Here is a 26002-nt window from a genome sequence, read left to right as displayed (position 1 = left end):
AAAAAGGCAACCCAGAAGTGCCATTTTACATTAAATAAACCACCAAAAAATTTAATCACATAAGAAGGTGAGGAAGTTTTGTGAAAGTGGAATGCTCAAATATTGTTGGTAGCTTCATAGGTGATTTCAATCTCTTGATATCAATATGGCTATAAATGTAAAATCCCTAAAAATACTCATACTCTTTGATTTAACAATCCCGTTTCTGTTGATATTTTAAGGAAGAATAGTATTTCTACTATTAGTAGTATCTCTAGTGTTAAAAATAAATGAGAGCAAGTTAAATGTTCCCACACAGAGGAATAGTTGAGGAAATGACTAAGTATGCTAACTATGGAATATTATATGGCCAGTAAAAATGAGAACTATATAAATCACATGGAAATGTAGAATGTGTTTATGAAATATTAAATGAAAAATTCAGAATGCATTGTTATATGTGTGTTATGAGACCATCTATGTGAAAAAATGCTTACATGGGCAAATAAATTTGTAAAAAGTGTAAATAATTATGTTTGGGTGATGGGATTGAGAGGGTTTTTTTGGTTAAAAATGTCTTCAGTGTTGTTATGTATTTCTAATGAAAAACAATACACATGGCTAAGTAACTCTGGCTGTTAGAGCACTGCTTTCCAAATGTTATTTTTGAGCCCTGCCAAAATATGCCAAGATGTTTTGGGTCTCTAACAGTCTTAAATTATTCTGTTTCCTTATTCTCCTTGGCCAGTTTTTTACTCAGTTTACAAAGAAGCCAGTTACTTGTAACCATGATAAAGAGGGTGATATGGAGCCTGTGGTATTTGCCCGTCTGTTCCCTGCTCACTTTGCACTCACTGCCTTCCCTATTTCCCTCTCATCCTATATGAAGAAGCATCTTTAGCATCGTTGGTGCTCAAAGAAGCTCAGTGATGTAAAAGAAAAATAGTGGAATAGTAGTTAGGAAATCTGCCTTGTAGTTGCATGACCTTGGGCAAATGACTGTGACCTTCCGAGTCTCAGTCTCATCATCAATAGAAGGATGGTGTTTGATGACCAGGACCTGGACTAAGGATTAGTCCAGGGATATAAAGACATCAGAGTTCATAAGCTCACTGCAGGGTGCCAAGTGCTACTCTAAAGCGCTCCTAAAAGGACAAGTTTATGGTGTCACTGTTGCAACAGTATGGACAGATAAAGTGTCATGGTTCCTGTTTACTACATGGGGTAAGCCATTCAGCTAGAGAAAGTCACTCAGGTTCAGCATTGTGCCTACAAATATAGACCAGTTGGTGACAAGCATGATCAAATATTAGCTAATGATAAACTACTCCATTGTTTAGACTACGTAACTGGAATACAAAGTTTCCGATGTATTTAGATTTTCTGATGAAGCCAAAATACCACTGACTGAGGTGTTTTTTTCCCCCCCTTTTTCCTAATGTGTAGAAGCAGGCAATAAAAACAAATTAAAGGTAAGAAGGTTTAGATTCAACTGCTTTCATCAGGTTATAAAATTATTTTAGGCATTGCACTACTGTGTGATATAGAAATTGTAGGGAACCTATTATCATATTTTGGGTGTCATTGTTCATTTCTAAGGAAATGAACATTTCTAAAGAATGTTGTATGGTGATTTGTACACATGAGGCTCACCTGTTATGCAGGCGACAGATCTGTAGCTTCTGTGCTAATTAGGAGCAGTCATTTAACTGTATCATCCATACAGATGACTAATATATTTTGTACTTACTGCTTTTGAGGTTTGATGTGAGGTACCCATACCACCACTGAAAAATTCCTAAGTAATTTGAAATCACTGGCCACTCAGATAAGCATAGTTATATTGAATCAAAAACATACTTGCTCTATTCTAGATGAAAGACCTTTTGAGATTCTGGCTTAATGACTGGCCCCACGGAAGTACTTAAGTCCTTTTATGAGGCAAGAACTACATATTTTAAGAAAGCATTACTCTAAGAAATAAACAAGCACAGCAAGAAGGATGGTAGATCTAAACTTTTGTACCGGTCAATTTCACATTATTCATTGACAAATCAGTGAGAGAAGGATTCCTAAGAATCTTCAAACCATTCTGCATCATGAGGGGAAGTGCCCTCGCTTTGCCTTGGAAAGTGACTAACAGAAGAATAAGTTGTTAAACCGAGTACTAGTGCAAAACCATCACGGCAGTAATTCAGAGGTGGTATTAAAAAGCTAGCTTCCAAACGTTATTTGAAAGAGCCTTTGCAACTTTCATCCAAGGCCTAGAAAAGTACAAAAATATTTTCACAGCTCTAGATATTCAAGTGTGAAAAATGGGTGCGTTGTACCATTTTGCAACTTCTTTAGGTGCTTATATTTGTTGATCCAGAATAACTTAAAATAACCAAACCATTTGACTTTTGTCTTGCCATATTTATGGCAAGAACCCTAGAATAATAATTAAGACTACTTGTGTCTGCGAATGAAGTCTTTTGAGACCATATCCACATGAGTTTTTTAGATAACTCTTTCTTGAACAGCAGTTAAGCCTAGAATCTAGACATTAGATTGTCTTGAAAGTGAAAACGTGTTTCCCATGACTACTGTGGATTTCTACTTAGTGTGTATAATTATTGCTATTTGCCTTCTCCATTGTTAGGACCATTTTTGTTTAGGTTTAGTTTTTTTTTGAGCGTCTACCTTCTAATAGTGGATAGCAAATCTATTTCAACCCTTTTTAAATACTGAGATTAGCTAAATTAATTTTACTAATATGTGTGGTGGGATTAGAGAGGAGTGGCAATATGTGGCTAATTCCAAATTGCATGATAAAAAATCATTTGTTTATGGCTTTGGGATAGGTTTTTGATCTTTCACTTGAATATGGTTGGGTTTGATGTTCTGGGACTTTCAAACATACTAAATCTGCCCTAGGGAGACTTGATTTGGGAGTAGCTGGCCGCCGTCCAACTTTGCATCTTACTCTAATGCTCAGCCCTCTAGCAGCCCATTTATTTTAGGCTCTCATCAACTGAGCTGGAGTTTGCTTTCTTTCAAACTTTTTCTTGGAGCTGAGATAGTAATTTAATTTTTGGGCCTTAGAAAAGGCGTGTTCTGGTAAAGTGAATGGGATTAACTGATATTATTTATAAACCTAATTAAGCTGTTTAGGGTCTTTAGTAGAACAAATGCTTTCTGTGGGAGACCAGGTATAACATTCTGAGAATGCTTTCGAAATTCATGCCAGTGAATTCTCTCCAAATGATTGATCTTAGGTATTAGTTTATATTCCTCAACAGAACTTATATGTAACTAGAGTTTAACTACTTTAAGGAACCACAACCTACACGTTTGCATTGCATTGGTAAATTAATAAGAATCAATGAACTGAATTCCAAAGCAATCGGTTGCCTCTTTTTCTCACATCTAATTTTACATATCCTGACATTATATAGTCTTGCTTCTGTGTGCCAATCAGTACTGATAATAAACTCTTATGCTCTCACATTTATTGGGTTATTTTATTACTTTCTGTATGCTTGAACATTCATTTTGCCCAAAATTGGAAAATTGACTTTAGTTGATAGATGCTTTTGTTGTTTTATACTTTTAAGAAGCACAGTAACTTAGGAGAAGATTTGATAAGAATCTTGTTTTGATTTATATGTTATTAATGTATTGATCCTATAATGCTGCTCTGGTTTAAACACTACTTGTTTTTGTTTTTGTTTTCCTTTCCTCATTAGGTGGAGTCTTTGAATTTTTAAAAAGACAATGGTAATGAGATCCACTTGAAAAATTAAGTGAATTGATTTGGTTGGAACACTCTTTTACCAATTCATTAACATTCAGCTGCTGGGTAAGTTGAGTAAAGTGCTTTTCATATGGTTTGATTTCAAAATTATTGGAAAGATCTTTTAAGCAAAATATTAAGCTTTATGTGAAATTTTGGCAGTAATGATTTGAGGCCCTTACTACCTGTGAAAGATGTTTGGGATGCTATCTAAATGAACATGATTGTAAGTTTTTACAATATTTCTGGAAATGTACCAGTGAAAAAGATGAGAAAATTAGAAAATGTTATCACTTGTAGTTTGGAACCAGATACTTCTATTTACTATTTTAATAATTATTTGCTTGAAGCCTTGAAGTAATGTAAGAATATCAGATTTTACTGTTAGTGGGACATTTATGTATAATTGTACTGTATCGTATCAGATTCAAATCTAAAATCTAATGAACTTTTTGAGTAAATTAGTATCTCTCTTTACTTAAGCCATTCTCATTTTACAGAAAGCTTGGTTTCTGTGATAAGAATAGAAACCTTAAAGTCTTGCTCAATTCAACTTCCTTGTTGTACTATGTTTCTGTGGAAAGCTCTCAAGGTAGAGAACTCCTAACCAAGAGGAGTTCAGGCTTTTAGCAAATTACCAGTGCTGCCAAGATAGAATTTAGTGGGAACAGGACTTTGGCTACTGCTAAAATGTCAGTATAGAAAAGCCTGCTCTGTCAAACAGATTTTTGGCATCAGAAGTCTAAACGATACTGATTTTAAGGTTTGGTAATTTTTTTTTTTTTTAATCCAGGCAAACTCATGCTTTAATTAACCCTTTACACAGTAACAGAAAATTTGGAAAAATATTTGTGTTTCTAGTCCAGGTCACAAGATTTGAGTTTCTGAAATTCTGGATTTTATGCACAATTCTAAATTGTACAGCTTGTTGTTTAATTTTCCTCTGAATGAACTGAAGCTATTTAAAAACCTGATGGATGATAATGAGTAAGAGAAGAAAGTGTCTAATCATTTGGGGAGCAGACTTTGAAACCAAACTAATAGTGTCTGCTTCACCTATGAGCATCTTTTTTTTTTTTTAATTAATTAATTTTTTTTTCACCTATGAGCATCTTAAGACATGATGAGGTCAGGTGGTTTTTCAGGGATACGGTTGCATAATTCATATGATGCCAATTGCTTTAGGTTTGTCTGAAATGATCTCCCTTGAGACAACTGCCCTGGAACTTGATTTGTTAGTGTGGCTTTTGAATATTCAGTGAGTCTAGAAATAAATATCAAGCCTGGAAACCCCAGGACATCTTTTTATTTTGTCTGTAAGGCTCATGAGCCAAGATTCATTTGTGACCAGTAATTTACATTGTTATGGGCATATGGTGCCAATTCAGAAAAAAAAAAGTTGGATAATTAAAGGGATATAAGGCAGTTAGATGAAAGACCCTTCAGGAAGAGAAATGTTAAAAGAAAGTTTCAAAAGCAAAACCTTAATTCTTCAATAGCTATAAGAGATGTTAGAAAATGAAAATGAATACTGCACACCACTAACCTAAATGTCTTTGTCTGCCGTACTTAATTCTCCATGTACTCACAAGTTTGGCTTTTACAGTTATTCACAAAGTACCCCATGGTGTTACAGTTAAATTTTGGCGGGTGGGACCTAATTTAAGGGATGTTTAGGAGACTGCACAGATTATGCTCTGGGAGTGCTGCCTGAGAATACACATGGCCTGGACATTGAGTACAGCTGGCCTTCTTGTTTATCACACCGTGCGTTTTGGGAAACTTTGCTTTAAAATCAGCTCCCTGGGGTCACTGTGTTTTAAAGTAATAATAATTTTTTTTTGTCAAATTCATAAGATTATGTGAGGATTAAACTCCTAGCAGGTAGTAATAACTATTAGTGTTTATGATGATGGTTAGGAGTGGTAATGGTGGTTGTGTCATTATTTAAACATAAAATAGTTAACATTTTATTAATCGTGTGACTGGTTCTTTAGCCTGTCATTGAGGACAGAACCCATAGAGATGGGTACGTTTTCTCAATTAAACCAAATACTTTGGTTAAGAAACACTTCATATGAAATTGGTATGGTTTTTTATGATGTCTGCGTTGTGTATAATCAGCAGTCTCTCCCTGACTTTGTCTGTGAACCTGACTTTGTCCATTAGTCCAAGTGAGGAATTTTTTTTCAAATAATACATTTTAAAAATTTGCCCAATTTCCCCACCCTGAATTGATAGTAAATAGAAAACAATTTCCAAGAAAGGAAAACCCTCACCGGTAGGATGATCTTTCTCTTATGACACTTTTTGTAAAATATAGTGAAAACAAATGATTTTATCTTTTTATCAATAATACTGCCCCTCATTTGTTGCCATTTTCTTTCCTGTGGTCAATGCTTTTGATTCGTCTTGAAATTATTCATTTTAAGGTAATAATAGCTGGACTATGGACCTTTAACAATGTGCTCAGATTTATATTTCTTTCATTGCGTCAGATGTAATTATTTAAGACTTATGTAAGTGGTGGGGCGCTTGGGTGGCGCAGTCCCTTAAGCATCTGCCTTTGGCTCAGGTCATGATCTCAGGGTTCTGGGATCAAGCCCGAATCGGGGTTCCCTGCTCATTGGGGAGCCTGCTTCTTGTACGTGCTCTCTCTCTCTCTCTCAAATAAATAAATGAAAGAACTATGTAGGTGCCCTTTCTTCTTTAAGCTGAGGAAAGGTAAGAAGGATGCTGAAAATTCTTTTTTTTTTTTTTTTAAGATTTTGTTTATTTATTTGACAGAGAGAGACACAGCGAGAGAGGGAACACAAGCAGGGGGAGTGGGAGAGGGAGAAGCAGGCTTCCCGCAGAGCAGGGAGCCTGACATGGGGCTTGATCCCAGGACCCTGGGATCATGACCTGAGCCGAAGGCAGACGCTTAACGACTGAGCCACCCAGGCGCCCATTGCTGAAAATTCTTAACATGTACTGTGAGCTGGGCTCTGTGCTACAGGTGCTTAATCTTTTTAGAGTAAAAATTAAGAATCCCATATTCACTTGAGGAAATTGGGTTTCAGAGCAGTTAATTACTTAGCTGAGAATTACATAATCATTATATTTAGTAATTTTTGGAGCCCGAAGTTATTGAAATCCAAATTTAATTTATAAATAATAAAATAGAATAATTAAATAAATTAAATAAATAATTTAAATATACATGTCATTAACTACACAAATGGGGAAAATGAAAGGGAGGAAACTTTTATATATATATATATATATTTTTTTTTAAAGATTTTATTTATTTATTTGAGACAGAGAGAATGAGAGAGAGAGCATGAGAGGGGGGAGGGTCAGAGGGAGAAGCAGACTCCCCTCCAAGCAGGGAGCCCGATGCGGGACTCGATCTCGGGACTCCAGGATCATGACCTGAGCCGAAGGCAGTCGCTTAACGAACTGAGCCACCCAGGTGCCCGGGAGGAAACTTTTAATCCATTCTATTTGGACACGTTTTAGCAGATTTTATACAGATTTGATAAAGTTGCAAATTAGATTTACTCTCTGCTCTCTGTGGGCTTGATATAATTTTCCCAACTGTCACGTAGAATTCAGAGTAGACCTTATGAGCATCAATGTGTTGTGACCTTCAAAATGTTTCCTTTTATGTGGGGTCATTTTTATAGTTTTTCAGATGCATACAGCTCTGCTGTATGGGTCCTTTATGTCTTTAGGTAACTGAAGAAGGTGTCAGTATTTATGAATGAGTATTACCGGAATGATAGGAAGCCTAGACCCAATCTCTACCAGGGCCACTATTTCTTTTGCCATTACAGTCTGTGTGAATGGAGCCCGTTACTTAGCTTCTTGGGCCACATGGGTTCATTTTTCCCAAATTATTTCTTTCACTCTTGACACACACCTGATACCTCCTGCTTTGGTCTTCACGCGTTTCTCTTGGCTATCCTTCATTCATTCCCACATTCGATACCTTACCGCTTAGAATGTATTCATCATTCAGTCAACAAGCATTAAGTAAACCAGCAGTATGAACAAAGCACATTTTGTTCCATGAGCGTTTTTTAGTTGTCAGAAAACCGACTGAGGGTTGCTGTTATATCATTTCATAGTATTCCCTTCTGTCTATCCTTGCGTCCTGACTTTAGCTTGCACTGAAGGGTGGTTGTTGGGGGGTAAACCTCTAATCTTTTACTCTCCACACAAACCCATGCAATAGGACTCAGTAATTATATTCCTTGTTTCTCTGATGACGTGAATTACCATTTGTGTAATGCTCTACAGTTTACAAATGGCTTCCATGTTACATTATCTCACTTTAGGCAATAACTGTTATGTACATACCTCTCACATTTTATTTTGTGTATGAGGAAACGGAGGCTCGGGGGGATACAACTGAGTGATTTGCTCAAAGTCGCAGCACTGGTGAGTCATGGAAGCAGACTTTAACTCTGGTTCCCGCAACTTTAGATAGCGTATCACTCGCTGCCGGGTCACCGGTCTGGTTGACTGCCAGTATTCAAATATTGGGGCTTTGTTGATGTTAACTATAATCTGTTCTGTATGAATCAAATAAGGAAATAGGAGCTCTCTGGAAGTTTTGGAGAAGAATCAGGTCTCCTAGGGAATATTGGAGGCAGTGTACTTTACCTTCCTTGATGATACTGTTTAGTTCAGCCAGTCACTCTCCCTGCTTTGAGAATCTCACGAACTCCAGGCAACATCCCTATTAGATGAAGAATAGCCTTTGAGATTCTGGTTCTCTTGGATAGTTTTCATAATAAATTGCTAAAGTGGATATTGGCCAAAATGACTCACTTAGAGATCTTTATTTTTGAACCTGATATCACATTGACTTCTCATCCATGAATTGTCGAAAGACAAATTAACTTTGCATTTTCTACCTCATCTATTATTTGCATTATTGTTTTTTGGTTAATTGCTCTTTACTGATATGAGAATCTGGTTAACTATTTTATTTTAGTATTACTCATCTTCGTGTTTTACCCCTTTTCCCTCTGAATCCCCTTAACAATTTTTTACTTCTCTCATGTTACTTTTTGTATGGATTTTTGTGCTTTATATTAAAGTGACTTATGTGAAGTTTTTCTCTCATATGCCACCCTGTAAGCTGCTTGAGGGCAAAGGCTGTGTCTTTATTTTGTGGATGTCCTCTTCATTCCTTGAAAATGGTGAATGAAAAAAAGAGTAGATATTCAATAAATATTTGTTGAATTCAATAAAAATATTTGGCTGTGAGTTTTCTTTTAAAATTCATTTTGGGGACTGAAAATTTATACCTGGGAGCAGATTTAATTTTAATCACAGTGAGATGAGTCAGCAAGTCTTATACTTATTAAATATCCAGAGCAGAGCCATAAGAATAAATTTTTTGTTTTTTTAGAGATCTCTTTGAATGCAAAAAAATCTTCTCTATGGAGAAAAACAACAATACTCTCCGCGACAAATAAAACAAAACAAAAACCCCTTTATTCCCCTGACAAGGACATTTTATTATCCTTTTCTTGACCATGGGAACAAAAAACAATTGACCTCTGAAAAGATTTAATGAGGTAAAATAAAACATGGCCTCTAAAATAAAGGCTTCCTGGGAGATACAGGTGTAAATGTAATGTGAATGTGGGGTACAGCTGTCTTCGACTCTGGGAGGGAGGGTATGCATTTAATTTGGTCTGTGGTGGTGGGAAGGTCCTGAACATTGTTGAGCAGAAAAGAGACACAATCAGAGCTGCACATTAGGAAGATGAATCCAGCCCTGTTGTGCTGGATGGTGTCAGGGGTAGTAATGAGTGGGGGCGGGGGGAATGATGAGGGTGGAGTGTGGGGGTAGTGGTGAAGGTGGAGTGCGGGGGCTAGTGGTGAGGGTGGGATGCAAGGGGTAGTGATGAGGGTGGGGTGCGGCGGACAGTGGTGAAGCTGGGGTGTCGGAGTGTAGTAATAAGTGTGGGGTGTGGGGGGTAGCAGTGAGAGTGGGGTGCTGGGGGTAGTGGTGAGGGTGGGGTGTCAGGGTAGTAATGAGGGTGGGGTGCTGGGGGTAGTGGTGAGGGTGGGGTGCTGGGGGTTGTAATGAAGGTGGGTGTTGGAGGGTTGTAATGAGATTCGGGTGTTGGGGGTAGTGGTGAGGGTGGGGTGCGGGGGATAGTGGTGAGGGTGGGGTGCATAGACGCAAGAGTCCCTGAAAGCACAGAAGCCACTTAAGAGGCACTTACATGAGTCTGCCCAAGAGCTGTCACCTCGTGGTGTGCCTTTTACCTCTCCTCCCACACTTCCATCACAGACAAAGCTACTTTTAGAAAACTTCAGTGAACACTTGAACCCAGGTTCAGGGGATTCTTTCTGACTTAACTTCTTCAGTCTCTTCCTCAGTTTCCCACTTCTCAGGTGTGCATCGTGGTACCCTTGCGGCTACTTTCTGCTCAAACTGTTTTCCTTAAGTCTCTCCTGATGCCTGCACAGGTCACTGCCTCTGCTCACTCTCCCTAGATTCCATATACCTGGGGATACTGTGCCTAGACCTGTCCTTCGGGAATTTGCCAGTTGGACCCAGAGTACCTTCTGATCTGATTTTGTGCAGTGGGATCTCAGACAGGTGTGGAGAGCCTAAGCTGGAGGGGTAGCAATAAGGATCGACAGGTCGTAGATAATATAAGGGAGGGTGCGCAGGAAGCCAATGTAGGGCTGCCTGATTGGGTGTAGGTGGTTTGTGTGTGTGTGTTTGTGTGTGTGTGTGTGTACATGTGCACTTGTGTGTGTGCAGCCTGGGGGTAGGGGAGCGGGAGGAAGCTGTCAATGATGACACAAGGCTTTGAGCCTGGGAGTTTGAATGTTACTTTTATTTTATTTTATTTTATTTATTTATTTGAGAAAGAGAGAATGAGAGACAGAGAGCACGAGAGGGAAGAGGGTCAGAGGGAGAAGCAGACTCCCTGCTGAGCAGGGAGCCCGATGCGGGACTCGATCCCGGGACTCCAGGATCATGACCTGAGCCGAAGGCAGTCGCTTAACCAACTGAGCCACCCAGGCGCCCTGAATGTTACTTTTAATAGGAAAAGAGAAGTAAAGAGAGAAACTGGTTTCAGTTTCCTATCATCAATAGGGTGATGAACTTGATTGTAAACTAGTTGAATTTGAGATAAAAGTAGATAAAAAGCATATATTTTATACTACTTGACTTTTCTTCTTCCGTTAGGGTTGATAGTTGGAAACAGGAATTCACTGGAAGACCTGAGTCTTCTTCCTCTTTTTGCTGTCCTTAAGTATTTCCCAAGAGCTTAGGATAGTTTTAGGTTTTCTCAACCTTACCCCTGCCAAAATCCCCCACAAATTCACCTCCTCAGGAATATGTGTACTTGTCAGAGTACTCACAACAGCCAGAAGTGTGCCTTTCAGCATCCAAAAATAAAAACAGGGGGAAAACAGCTATCTTTTTCTTTTGAGGAGCATAATCATTGTCATCTCACGACTTGCTGAAATAGCACAGCAAAGGAACATTTTTTGGCAGGCTGGAAAATCTAGGGAATGCACAAACACATGCACTGCTCTTTTGCTAGGATGTGTTCAGTTGGAGCAGTCCACTTCAGGGAAGCAGTGGGATTTTTACTTCAGCATTAAAATTTAAAAAAATGTATTAGCTGTTTGAATCCAAAGTTATTCTCTCAATTGGTGGTGTTTCTAACAACAAAATCCTTAGGTTCTTAAATTTGATGGTGGCAGTGAGTTGGTGGGTTCCAGTGGAATCCACCCCCATTCCCATCCACTGAGGAGTTTTTGAATTTCAGAAAAGATACTCTTGATTAAATCAGTAAGAGCATATAATGATCCTGCAATTATCATTTGTCATTACCTTGTATACTAATGATTAAAGCAAACATTTAATAACTATAGGGCAGTAAATATATTTTAGATCTTGAGCCATAAAAAGATTTCCATTAACAGAATGTTTTGTGCACAAATAAATTATTCATTGACTGTAGCAGAGCTTAATTCTGTCATCAGCCTTAAGTGGAAATTTTGAGAACACCAATCATCACAGATGCCAGTACTAACTTGGCTTGAGCCCCCATCCTTCTTACATGGAACCTGAGCTTTTTTGGCTATTTGTAAACGCTTCAGTTAGGTTAAATTCAATGAATATTTATGACATTTCTGCCATATGCAATTTAGTGTTCTGGTGGTTGGAGGAATAAAATGATGAGGAAGTCTGCATCTTAGCCTTTAAGCTGCTTATCAAATCTAAAAGAGAGATGAGACTACTACATACCTGACTTGGATAGAAGAAAGCTTAGGTAGCATCCCCAGAGTTGTGTAAGTAAAATGTGTTGCCCGTTCAGAGGAAGAAATCATATGCACTTTTTTGTGGGTATGTGAGTGGGAAGGGCTTAGGGATCAGGAAGTCTTTCCTGAGGAGGGCTTTAAGGATGGGCAACATTTTGACAGGTGGAGAGAATTATATCCACATAGGCAAAGAAACAGGTGGATGATGTGGGTGTCCTCATGGAGTGAAAAGTAACATGTTGTGTTTGTTAGTGAGGAGGAGACATGGAAGAAACAGAAAGAATGGTGTCAAGAGATCTGGTGTGTAGAGGGCCTTTAATGTGTAGTTAGCACATTCGTTTGGTAGACACCAGAGAACCTTTATCCATTTTTGAGTAAAGGAGTAACATGATTAGATTATATTTTTGAAATAAAACTCACTTCACTTTATAGGTAAGAGGTAGAAAACTGGAGGTAGAGAAGTTGGAAGCTATTGGGATAGTCTCCATGAGAATTTATTGGGTTCTAAACTGGGTTGGTTGAAACAGGAATACACAGGAAGGGACAGACGAGATTAAATTATCTGCAGGTTTTGGCCTGTGATTGGCAATGGAGGGATGGGAAACAGGAAGAAGTTAAAGATTCTGTTCAGTTCAACAACTTCAGTAGACTTTCAGATTCCACTAATATTTATGGAAAGCCAGGCACGTGCAAAACATTGTGCTTGGTGCTAGAGGTGTATACTGATGAAAGCAAGTGTAGTCCCCTTTCCAAGTATCCGAAAACTTAGGTGTGGTTATAAACTATGTCCTCGGTTAACTGAAATCCAAAGCAGATCATGATCAGTGTCATAGCAGGAGTAGAACAAAGAGTTATGAGAACACAAAGGAGAGAGGTATTAATTTTGACATTGGAAAAGTGGGAAGCATACAGGGGAGAAGATGCTCCATCTGGGGCTGGAAGAGCAGATAGAGGATAGATTCCAAGGTATTTTGGCTATCAGAATTGTAGCTGGAAACCAAGAGAGGCAAGTAGCAAAGAAGCTAAGAGGGGAGGAACTTCATAGGAAGAAGAGCTTTTACTTACTGTCTATTGTGTGTCTGATTTTGAGCTGTGAGCTCAATATTTAAGGAAGGTATGTCTAACAATGTCGAGTGATGCAAAGTAGTCACCAATGTTCTGATCTAAGAAAGGGCCACTGTCTTTGGCAGCTTAAGGATCCTGGGTGGTTTTTGAAGAGATTTCAGTAGGATAGGGGTGGAAATATTCTAAAGGTTACAACTTATCATGAAGATATAATAAAACTACATCAGTGAAAGAAAAAGCTGAACTTCCTTCAGTGATTCCTCCTTAATGGGTCAAATTTATATAAATCTTGGTAGATCTTAGTGCTCTGGCTGGTCTTAGAGGTATCACCTGAGACTATGTTAGTCCTGAGAAGTCTTTGCAAATATTTAAATATTGCAAAAATGTTAGATTCTTAGATTATTGTCTCAGAAGTAAAAGATTTCAACACTTATTATCAGCTTCCTCCTTCCTCCTTCCCACTCCTTCCCTTTAAGCACCCAGCTGGTTATGGTGAGCACATTTACCACACCCTTGGCTCAGGGTCAGGGAAGTCCTCGGGCTCTCCTTGGCCCTTTTCCCATGTGGGAGATTTCCATGGAGAACAATCCAGGGAAGTCCGTGCCTGGGCATGTGTGCGCGTGCGCGCAGACACACACACACACACACACACACACACACACACACACACCACTTCTTTTCCTGTCCTCAAGGATATTGATGTGCCAGTAAACAGACGAAATATATAGTCATACACAGGCATATTGTGCTGCATTCACCGTGAGGAAACAGGGAAAGGATGCAGGAATCTGGTAGGAGGCAGGAGGGATACCGCTGACAGTTTAACATTTAGGAATAATAATAGAACTTAAAGAAAAATTTTAAATCGCCTTGCTAAGATGAATAGCATATTACTATGGAATGTAAAGGAAAAAAGTTGAAATTTATATCATAGTTATATTTGGTTGATTTTTGGTGTGTGTGTGTGTGTGTTTTTCAAATCAATTACTACAGCGAACTGGGCACAATAAAAGAACTTTCACAGAGGCACCCGCCCATGTTAATACAAAGGAGAATTTTAAATTACATCAGACTACCTTGCAATTTTAAAGGAATAAAAGGGGGGCACCTGGGTGGCTCAGTCGTTAAGCGTCTGCCTTCGGCTCCGCTCATGATCGGAGGAACCTGGGATCCAGCCCCTCGCTGGGCTCCCTGCTCAGCGGGGAGCCTGCTTCTCCCTCTGCTTGCCGCTCCCCCTGCTTGTGCGTGTGCTCTCTCTCTTCCTCTGACAAATAAATAAATAAAATCTTTAAAAAAATAAAAGGAGTAGAAGGAGAGAAATTAAAAGGAATAGAATAGAGGAAGAAGCAATTGCTCCTTAACCCTAAAAATGCATAATAGTACTTGTGAAATATGTTAAATGTGAGTGTGTTTATAATCGTTCATTCATTCATCTGTTCATTCCTTTGATCACTCAATCAATAAACATTTACTGAGTTCCTATTGTATTCCTGGCTGGGGGCTGGGAAATATAGCTGAGTAGAGAAGAGAATTGTAACATTTTAGATAAAATACATCCTTCTTATGTGTTCAATCTCTAGAATGCAGTAATCCACTTATTAGATTGATGGGAGTGAGACTCCTCAGAGCTTCTGAAGGAATTGCCGTGCGTTCTTGTCAGACTTTACCTATTACAGCTGTGGGATTCTTTTCCCCTAAGAATTGAATGGGCAAGATATTTTATCTGGCTGCTTTTCCCCCTATCTCAGCAGAAGCCCTGGGATAGATATTTGTTTATTTGTGCATACATGTAAATATCCTAAATATCCTCAGGGAACTCCCTAAATGTAGGGACCTATTCTACCTTTGAAAGCACTGTCAAGATTTTTTCAACTATCAAACTCGGGAGTGAGAAGGGACAGTGAGACTGACTCAGGCTAGTCTCCCAGGGCACAGTAAATCTGAGAATGTAGGGATATGTCCCTTGCCAGCTAATACTTTCTCTTTTTTACTCTTTTGTTTATTATGTCTCCTTGCCTCATTTTTATGATTTTCTACTTTTTTTGTGGTGATGTGGCTCATAGGTTTCTGTCTCACAAGATTTATTTTATTGTAATTTCAGCTTGGTGATATGGTATGTGAGGACAAGGCCTTCAGTTTTTATCCCTAATTGCTTTGCAGCATACATTCATGAATATTTGGGTCACTGTAACATGCCACCATATTTACCTCTATTTTAAATAGTTAAAATTCAATATGAACTAAGAAACCTATGGAATCTCCATCACAGAACTCTTAATCTCAAGTTCTTTTGTTTCCAAAGCATATAAAACATAGTATGTGCATAAATGGCAATAATTTTCATTCTATCAAAATGTAAATTTTGAGTTTTGGGAGCTGATGAGCATATTAACATATTTTATAGACTTTCTAAAATATTTTAATTAAACTAAATTAATTAAACTAATTTAATTAAATTAAAAATTAAAATATGTTAATATGGAAGCTTATTATGCATATTTTAAGACTGCCCTAACCCAAGTTGGGAAGTATTTATTTGACAAAGATAAAATGTTTAGGTGGACTTTTTTAATTCTAGAGAGAAAAAAGAAGTTAATTTCATTTTGGTGTTTTCTAAATGGTTTGCATCTATGCCTGTGTTATTTTCTAAACCATATGTATTTCCTTACCCCTTGTATCTGTGGCCACAGAGAAGACAAGAACTACTCTGATGTGTGTATATAGATCATTTTTTCATTTACTCATTCATTTATTCATTCAGAATAGGAATGGAAGGAAGTTGACCAATGACCATATTTTTGATTCTGATAAATGCAAGATAAACTAACGGGTTTTTGCTGGGAAATACAGTATTAGTGATGGGGACTGAACAACATGGAAACTTAAGGTTGTTGTACATGGATGGAAAACTGCTGTCTCATCAGGAAATATATAATAGCATCATTTTGATAAACAATTAATTGTGAAATTCCCTTTGATCATTTACAGGTCAAAGAGATACAGTCTTTTCAAAAAGTATCGAGCACTCTGTATGTGCTTTTCAATTTACATGTTGTGAACCTTTACCAGCTGGCAGAAACAAGACTTGAAATACTTTGGCTAGTTATCTACAACTTTTCCACTAGTTACAGTAAAAGTAGAGCTCTTCAGAGTCCTCATATAAGCTTTATAATATCTGTCCACTTAGGATTTTACTTAAAATATAGAAGTGAGCCAGTGAATGAAGATAATGTTGTCATTTTTTTTTTTAAAGATTTTATTTATTTATTTGAGAAAGAGAGAATGAGAGACAGAGAGCACATGAGAGGGGGGAGGGTCAGAGGCAGAAGCAGGCTCCCTGCTGAGCAGGGAGCCCGTTGCGGGACTCGATCCCGGGACTCCAGGATCATGACCTGAGCCGAAGGCAGTCGCTTAACCAACTGAGCCACCCAGGCGCCCGATAATGTCGTTTATTTGAAGGTATTTATTGCTTTATTTTAAATATTGCTAGATTAATCATCCTTTACTATTTTTAATGTACCCTATCTTACATGTACATGTTTGATGCATTTTGGAAATCTGATAAAAATTGAAATTAAAATAATTTCCATGTTAACATTGGCACTGTGAATGATTCTTCAGAACAGATGTAATTAGTTAACATTTTCTGAAGAACACGTTTTTAAATCTTTTTACTCACAATAACATTATCATTTAAACCCTCTTTTGGATATCTTAGAGAATCAAATTTGGAAATGTTCTGTGTAGTTTCTGTAATGTCTATTATAATTAGATCTTGCATTTCTACATTTAATAATAATATGTAGAATAACTTATAAGAAGGATGACTCTTAATAACTAAATGATTTCTAAGTTTTATTTTCTAACATTATCAAAGCCTTAATAAGTGATTTCTGAATTGAATAATACCAATATTACATGGCCACATAAAAACATTACGTGGTGGTTCACTGTTGGGGGGAGGAAGTGGTGATTAACTGGAAAGGTCATTGGTTGAAATGTCAGGAAGCCACCTAGGTTCTTGCCCTGGATCTCAGAGAATAGCTGACAGACCTTGAGCAAGTAGCTCAGCCCTCCCCTATCCCAATACCCACCTTCTTGAATTTATATACATATTATTATTATATATGTATTATATATACACACACACACACATATGTAATGAGATTTCTCTATATATCTGCAAAACCTCTAAAATTCTTTTTCTGTTTAAAACATGAAAATCAAGACTTTATACAGATCTTTAAACAAAAGTTGATATGGGTTATTGTAGGAGCCAGTCCCTTAATCCAGATGTTTAGGAAATATCCTTCCTCTAAACTTCCAAGTGTAAAGGGACAACTCTATTCAAGACATTCATTGTGCTCATGTAAATTGTTGGAGAACAAATCCTTCTCCAAGTTTCAGAACTGGATAATGAGCAAAAATGTGAAAGGCCCGCTTCATTCTCTTTGGCCTTTGCTGCCATTCCTCCTCCTACGAGACCTTAGTTTTAGTAGTCTGGTAGGGAAATGCCCAGGGGGTGTGGAGATGGTGGAGTACATCTCAGCCAAGAGCCTTGGAGGCAAGGAGAAGAGAGAGGAAAGAGGAAAGAAGGTACGCTAAGTAAATGGTTTTCTTTATAAATGTATGGAATTCATCACACTTAAACTGCAGAATCCCCTACTCTCTCACTTCTGGTACATGTTTTTCACTCAGTGATATTTAACTGTGGTTTTATATCTGGCTGAGATAGGGCAGAGGATATCCGAGATGGGCAGTGAAGGGCGCTATTACCTCCCTAGCTCCTGGGACTGGATCTGAGCCATCACGGTACATGGCATCAAGATATGCACAGTAATCTTGGTGAGATTCTAAAGAAGAGTGGAGACAAAAACCTGATGGAGCTGCTTCCATGACAATTTTGAGGGAGAACTGGTTAGAAGCCAAGCTGGGTTTGGACCTAAGAACACACAACTTGGGATTTGGCTTTGGTGCAATATATGTGGGGGTTTCAGGGCAAGAGTTCAAATGGAGGCCCATAGACATTCATCTTAACCTGATCAGTGATGAAATCTTTGTAAAGAATATGAAGTTGCAGGGGTTTCATTGGCCTGGTCAAGTTGTGGAGTTGATAAGAATAATTTTTGGGCTCATTTTTGTTGTTTTGAACAGTAATTAAATGATCATTAAATAAAAGATTTGTCATGTCCTGTTAGTGAATTTTATGTGGGTCATGCTTGATAAAAGTCTGCTTACTTGCATTGTTTCCAGCTTAAAAAATTTAAGCAGAATGATGTTTGTAGATTTTCTATTGCTTTTTTTCATTCTCGATGACCTAAGGGATTTAAATATAAAATGTTAATTGTATTCAAAGTATATAAAATGTTAATATATTTTCATTAACAATGTAGAGTAGAGGAAGTACAAATTTAAAAGCTAAACATTTTCAAAAAGCTATTTTTTATTAAATATCCAAATAACTTTAAAATCAAAAGGCAAGTCCATATTATAGTGAATGTATAAAACATTTTAAATCCAAAATTATTTAAATAAAGCTAAAGTTCTTTAACATATATTTTGGAAATGTAATTGTCTTCTTAACTATTTTAATTGAAGTAATCCACATACAGGCTTAGTGTTCAATGTTCATTTATTTGCTGATGTAAAGAATTAATATGTTTCATGTACTTTACATTGTCACAAATTTAAGAGTAAGAATTGTTTACTTGTAAAATGTTCTTTGGGCACCATGTATAATTTTTCCAAACGCTGCACTAATGCAGTGATATTTCTAGAACTACTGATCGGAGCACTAAGAGAAGCAAGAAGAGGCATGCCTGGTAGTACTTTTTTATACAGGAATCTGTTGCCTTCATGTCATTTAAGAGCATTGACTAGGTACTCTGTGTTTTTTACTTAAGCATTAATGCTGCTCACATTTTTTCTGCTTTTGAAATGGTGTCTTACTCCACACTCTGCAGTGTCACCACCCATAAACCTTCAGGGCATTCAAACTCAGTCACTTTTTGATCGGGGCAAAGAGATTGCTCACAAGATATAGAGAAACATTTCCCTGGCATCTAAACAGCTATAGTCAGGAGCTAGGACATTTAGGGCTGCAGGACATTTGGATGCTGGTGACAGAGGTGCACATGTACTTTTTTTTTTCCATTCAGAACGTGCCCTCTTTAATACCCATCACCAGGCTAACCCATCCTCCCACCCCCCTCCCCTCTAGAACCCTCAGTTTGTTTCTCAGTCCATAGTCTCTCATGGTTCGTCTCCCCCTCCAATTCCCCCCCTTCATTCTTCCTCTCCTGCTATCTTCTTTTTCTTCTTCTTTTTTTTTTTTTTTAACATATAATGTATTATTTGTTTCAGAGGTACAGGTCTGCGATTCAACAGTCTTGCACACTTCACAGTGCTCACCATAGCACATACTCTCCCCAGTGTCTATCACCCAGCCACCCCATCCCTCCCACCCCCCACAACCCCAGCAACCCTCAGTTTGTTTCCTGAGATTAAGAATTCCTCATATCAGTGAGGTCATATGATACATGTCTTTCTCTGACTTATTTCGCTCATCATACTACCCTCCAGTTCCATCCACGTCATTGCAAATGGCAAGATTTCATTCTTTTTGATGGCTGCATAATATTCCATTGTCTATATATACCACATCTTTATCCATTCATTTGTCGATGGACACTTTTCAATACATTTCTTTTCTTTTCTTTTTTCCTTTCAACCAGGCTCCACGCCCAGTGTGGAGCTCAATGTGGGACTTGAACCCTTGACCCTGAGATCAAGACCTGACCTAAAATTAACAGTCAGATGCTTAACCGACTGAGCCACCCAGGTGCCCCTCAAGACATTTCTTTTGTGTGTGTTTGTGGCATGTGGGACCTTCTGAAGTGTGGAACCCAAGGCAAGAACTGGCTGTGAGGTGTCTGAGCATTAGCATTCTCAGGAGGGGCACCATCTGCCGAGGTGGCAGAGGGGTTCCTTGATGAGGACACTGGTGCTGGAAGGATGAAATGGCAGATGGCCTTGTGACTGACTGGCTGTCAGGCTGCCTGTGGGTTCTTGTAAGTCTCCCTTGATGGCATTCTAGAAATACTTGGTTGGGACTTCTCAAGGGGCCTGGAGGTCCTGTGTGAGCAGGTGGGGCTGGAACAGGAGCTGTGGCTAATTGGTATTGATGCCCTTTCATCTGTATATGCCTGTAGAGCGAGAGGGCCTAGGAGTGTTTGGGTAACTCATTTCCAAGTCCTTCTTGGATAGGGATGAGGAAAGATACTTTCATCCTATAAGTCTGTTTCTCTGCACGTTTATGGAAAGGTTAAGAGAGTTCTTTTCCTTTGTGAAGACTCTCTGTGGAGAAAGCTGGGGACACAATTCAATCATTGATCCTAGATCATTGGAATCATAAATGGATTTATTACTTACCTACATTGGGGATCTTAGCTACAAATAGAATTCAGAGGATCTGAGAATTTGATTTAGAAAAAAATTCTAATTTTATTTTCACTAACCTCTAACTGAACTTCAGCGCTCCCTCCATATTAATGTAGGCAACAGACAAAACACTAGTTTTAGCAATATCTGTGCCTTTGTCTCAAGTAAAAATACCAGATATTATCACATCATCACTGCTGTGGCTAACATCTCAAAGTATCTTTGTGATTAGGACTACTCAAAATTATGGTGGATATTATCTTGCTCTATATCTTGTTTCTAATTTTTAATAAAGAATCACATATATTACTGTCAACAAATTTGTCTTAAAATTTTTTTAGATCATTGTATATCATTATCATCAGTTTCCTTTATAATCCTCTATATTTAATTTTATGTAGTTAAAACATTATGCTAGGAAGGGAACCACAGGCTTCCTTAGGCTACCAAAGGGGCTCATGGCAGCAAGAAGGTTGAGAAGCTTCAATGTATATGAATGAGATCCCATATTTCTCTATGGAACATCAAGACTTAGAGAGTGTAGTGAGTTAATTAAGGTCACACGGTACAACAGGAATTAAAAGAGGTATCCTTCCTGGACCATGTGACCTCCTGGCATCTCAGTCCTGATCTCTGTGCCAGGGAATTTGCTCTTTTGTTTTATTCAGCAAACCCTTTGATTATGATGAAGGCCGACTCAGTGTCCTTTGTTTGCACTTCCCTAGCCTGTGGTGTCCTTCCTCCCACCTCTCCTTTCCAGGCCTGCTGCTGGTGGTGGTAAGGGGCGATTACCTCCAGCAGTGCTTGTCCCTAGGTCCCACAACATCACAAAGCATGTTGCCCTAAGATACCTGAGGGGGTCAACAGAAAGAATAGAAAATTTAACCCTGGTTGCTTGGCCCAGTTTTAATGGTGGTATTTTAGGCAGAATTGATAGCCCCGTAATAGCAGGGGAAATCTTTCAGCCACTCCCCCTGGGCTCTCTTAAATTAATTTAGGAACTCTTGGCAGATTCTTTCCTCTTTATTTTAGACTAACACATGCCTGAAATATCAGGAGGAAAATGTAGAATTCATAACTAATATTTAGATTTTACTTGTTAGTGCCATTTCTAAGCACTGTATAATTCTCTTAACAATTTTAACATTATTATTACCTACATATTACATATGGGAAAACTAAGGCACAGAAGGGCTAGGTAACTTGCCAGAAGTCATTTATGTGTCTAAGTATTAGAGGTGGGATTTGAAAGAGGTATTGTGGTTCCAAGTCCATGATCTGGACCACTGTGCTACACGTCCAGTTATTACATCAATGCCTGACACCACTGTTGTCCGATCTCTGTTTTCCTTTGTTTGGCATTAGACTAGGAACCCATATGTCTGGGGTGAAGGCAGCCTTTGGATTATTTTGATGCAGTCCTAGAAGGAACTCTTTTCAGTCTCTTGGACCTGGCTCCGAAAGGTACCGTGTCATTTGGTTCAAAGTCTGTTGGGCTTTAATCCCTTGCTTGTATGTGATCAGGCAATATGGAGAAGGAAAAACATGCTCATACTCAAAAAGTTTAGTAGTGCTGCAGAATGCTAGATCTGGGTTGACTTTGCCTCCCCGTCAAGGACAATGACAGTGCTTTGATCTTTGCTTTTGAAGCTTTTTTGTCGGCGACATTGACAAATACACCTTGGAGAATTTATATCTGACTTCTTGTGTTTTGAAAAACAAAGTTTGTTAGTGTTTCTCTTCTTGAACACTAGTTGATGTTTTGCCAACTAGTCAAACGTCTGCGAATCTGAGTGCTGGCTGAGAACCTAAGCTTGCTGTAACTGGTTATCCCCAGATGGCCAGATTCCGTTGGTACCACTTTTATAGATGCTCACTGGTTGCATACTTGGGGTTAGGAGGTGTACTGTTCCACTTGTTTGTGCCAGACATGCACAGTACATTACTTGATGGGTTGAGACAGATGGTATAGCTCAAACTAAAATGATGAGGGAGAAAGAAAGTGGAAAAAAAATAGAAAAAGGGCACTTGATTTTCTAATTCGCATTTCGGAAGTGAATTTTAGCTTCTATGATTGACTAATAAATGCAGTGTTGCTATAGACTTGAATTCATTAACGTCTGTTTAAACAGATATAACTGAGTAATCAGCAGGAAGCAATCTCTTCCTTCATGGATGCTGTCCCGAACTTCTTGGGGTCTACTCCAGATTTGAAAATATTGGGCCATTGGAAGTTGTCAAAAATCGACGTGGGTATTTTCAGAATAAGATATACCACCACCAATACCAATCAAAACAGAAAAATCCCAAATTTTATTTTTAAACTGGAAAAACACACATATATATAGCCTGGTGAAGTAGCGGCGATAAGCACAATTAATCAGTTTTTGTGCAGCTGCTTCCTGACGTTTCTGCAAATTGTTGTGGAAAAATTAATGAAGGTTAGATCAGTAATGGTTTCAAGCTTGGCCAGTGGAAAGTATGACAGTGTTTCCATCAGCAATTAAGCTGGGCTGCTTTCTTTTTTCTATAGGGGAAGTGGTATGATGTGTGTTCTCCACAGGAAATGGAAAACGGCAGCTGAGCTGTGAGCACAGTATGGAGGAGCACTCCGGGAGTGCTCCAGCAGGCTCGTCTGGATTCGCACTACAGATCGGCATTTTCGTCAGGAAGGAGTTTGCTATACAACACTGAGAAATCATTCCTTAAAAAGAGTGAGAATTTGGGGATTTTATTGAGGCTGCCAATTCAAGAAACGCAGATATGCTCTGAATCTAAACTTTGGGAACCAGAAAGTGGAACTTATGACAAACAGAAAATGAAACTCACCTATCTAATTTTATTTTTTGAGCCAAAGGTAGCTCAGTATGGGCCCAGTTCACATCCTGTGTAACCCTATGGGATTTTCCCCAGTATTAGTTAAAAATTTTCCCATAGGGTCACACAGGATGTGAATTAAAGTAAACACTTAACAAGCATGATGAAAAGGAAATTAGCTTTCTAAATGACCCTTTCACTGTTAACATCCTGAGTAGTTATTGGAACATGGGAAAGGGTCCCTTCAGTGTCTCATTATCAAGTGGTTACATTATTAATAGACTATATTACTATTCTTCCCTATTACATATAAAATGTATTTCCTTATATGTGAAACTAAATTTTACATGTGTATTTTCCTTTTTGGAGAACATTAAAAAGTCCAGCAAAACTCTGTAGATCAGTGGTTCTTAGCCTTTGGAAAGAGGTGTTCTTGGACCTCTTTAGGACTAATAAAAGCTCCTGACCCTTTCAGCGCAGAAAAATACATATGTACACAACATTTTGCATACGATTTTAAAAGTTTCACAAATCCCTTCAGTGACCTTGAGCCCCAGGCATTTTTCAAAGGACTGGGTTTTTACAGCCTTTTATAGACAGATAGAAAATTATACCTACAGCCATAAAATGTTAATTCTTTGAGTAAAGTATTACAAGAGGCACTTCTTAAGAGATTTTAACTGTAGCAATAGTAATTCTTTCCTTTTTCCACGTGAAAAATGCTTCCTTGTCCTTGGAAGGGAGCTCGGACATTGCACAGAACACACAAAGCTGGGTTTGAAGCTGGCTGTGTGACATTTTAGCAAGCGACTTCAGTTGTCTGGCCTTAGTTTCAGCTTCTCCAAAATGGTGGCAACAAGGTGACAATATGTCACTTGTGTCTGGTAAATAGTCCACGCTCAATATATATCCCTTCCCTTCTCTTCTTTCCTTCCTCTTTTGAGATCTAATGTATTTATCTTTTTGAATACAATTTTTTTTTTTAAAGTAAGTTCTACGCCCAGGGGCTTGAACTCATGACCCTGAGATCAAGAGTCACATGCTTTACCAACTGAGCCAGCCAGGCACCTCAAGATCTAGTTTAAATATCATCTTCTTGCACATCTTTTTGCTGCTCCTCAAGACACATTTTTTTTCCACTTTTCCCTCAGTGACCCTCTCTTGCTTTGTAAATTTCTTTACTCTTAAAATTACGTTGTCCTTCACTAGTTACATCTCAAGGTGTGTTTTGAGGATCTTGCATCTTATTAGTAATGTTCTCTTTATCTCTATGCATGTTGTATCCAGCAGAGTGCTTAAGACACACAGGCACTTCCTATTCATTAAATTAGTAATAACAGTCTAGGGCTTATTAGAAACGAAATAATTTGGATGTGAGCTTGTGATTGTTACTAGATTGTATTGATATGACTACTAGTCATCTCAGGAGAGGTCAAATGACCAGTGTACAGCCAAAATGAAATTTGTGGGAGCACAAAGTCTGGAACTGAAAGCATGTCTTTCCTAAGCTTTGACTACAACCAGAATGTACCTAAACCAAAGTCACAGTATTTTGGCTAGAGTTTCAGTCAGGTTCATTACCAAGTGGTTGGGGAAAAACAAAAAAAAAGTGCTATTACATTTCTAAAATGTATAGACCTATACATTATGTGAGTCTCAGAAGAAAATTTGGGCTCCCAAAGCCTTAGTTTATGCTTTATTTTTTAGAATCTGGGCTCCAACGATAGCTTGAAGGACATACCCATTTGCCTTTCTTTGGATTAAGTCCTTATATGCCCTGTCGATGCTTGTCAACTCCAGTTGGACAAAAATGTGGCCTGTCTTCAAGGAGCTGTCATTTTTCAACTCCCCTTTCTCCCTGCACCCTGGAGGATGTGATTTGCAAACCAGATCCATGGAGGGGACTTCAGAAGTAGCACTGAGGATCCATTGAGGTGCTAACAGTGTGGAGTTGAGTGATGAGGGGATTGTCATAATTGAAACAGTATGAAGAGAGGCTTGTGCTCGTGGGATATAGATAAAGAGATGAATCTAGGATAGATAGAGAAGGAAAAAAAGTACATGTTGGAAATGGGCTGAACTCAGGGTGAAGAGCAATACAGTTGAAGATTTTGCTCAATAAATCTTTGGCTGTGAATTCTTGGCTCTCATGAGATGTACAACCATTCCTTCACCCAGGCATTTCCACCTCCTGGAAAGCCTTGTCTCTTCCTGTCAGAATTTTTAAGCCCTTATTTAACTTCTCCCAGCTGCATAAATATTTCGTTCACAACACTAGCTCATAGCAATCTCTCCTTTACTGAGCTCATATCATACTATTATAAATGTAGTGGCACTTAATTGATGTTTAAAGCTGTAATTTAAATTTTTACTTGCATGTCTTGTCTCTTCAATGAGCCTCCAAACTTGTGTAGAATTGGGTAGTGTAATAAAAATATTCTCTAATGTGTATATGAAGTCATGCATATGGCAAGCACTCAATATATTTTTAAGAGTTTTAAAGGATATTGAGTTTTTACTACATCCCTTAAACTTTACTGGATGGGACCAAAAAAAACCCGTAAGACACCATTCTTATTCTTAAAGTACAGATAACCAAGCTGGATATTTTGCTTAGAAGATTAGCAATTT

General features: G+C 38.3%; 1 protein-coding gene across 5 annotated transcripts in view; it reads left to right on the top strand.

The window, feature by feature from the left end:
• Positions 1-26002, top strand: part of HIVEP2 (HIVEP zinc finger 2) — a 200281-nt gene that overhangs the window by 110643 nt on the left and 63636 nt on the right. For all 5 annotated transcript variants that reach the window (XM_054505569.2, XM_045865647.3, XM_054505568.2 and 2 more), the window contains exon 2: positions 3708-3820. The gene's annotated coding sequence lies outside the window, so the exon portion shown is untranslated. The remainder of the gene's footprint in view (positions 1-3707; positions 3821-26002) is intronic.

The sequence above is a fragment of the Mirounga angustirostris genome, unplaced genomic scaffold (assembly GCF_029215605.1).
Source record: "Mirounga angustirostris isolate CCGP_5_RB_7025 unplaced genomic scaffold, mMirAng1.0.hap1 SCAF_8, whole genome shotgun sequence".
Taxonomy (NCBI): domain Eukaryota; kingdom Metazoa; phylum Chordata; class Mammalia; order Carnivora; family Phocidae; genus Mirounga; species Mirounga angustirostris.
This window is presented reverse-complemented; position numbering and strand designations above follow the sequence as displayed.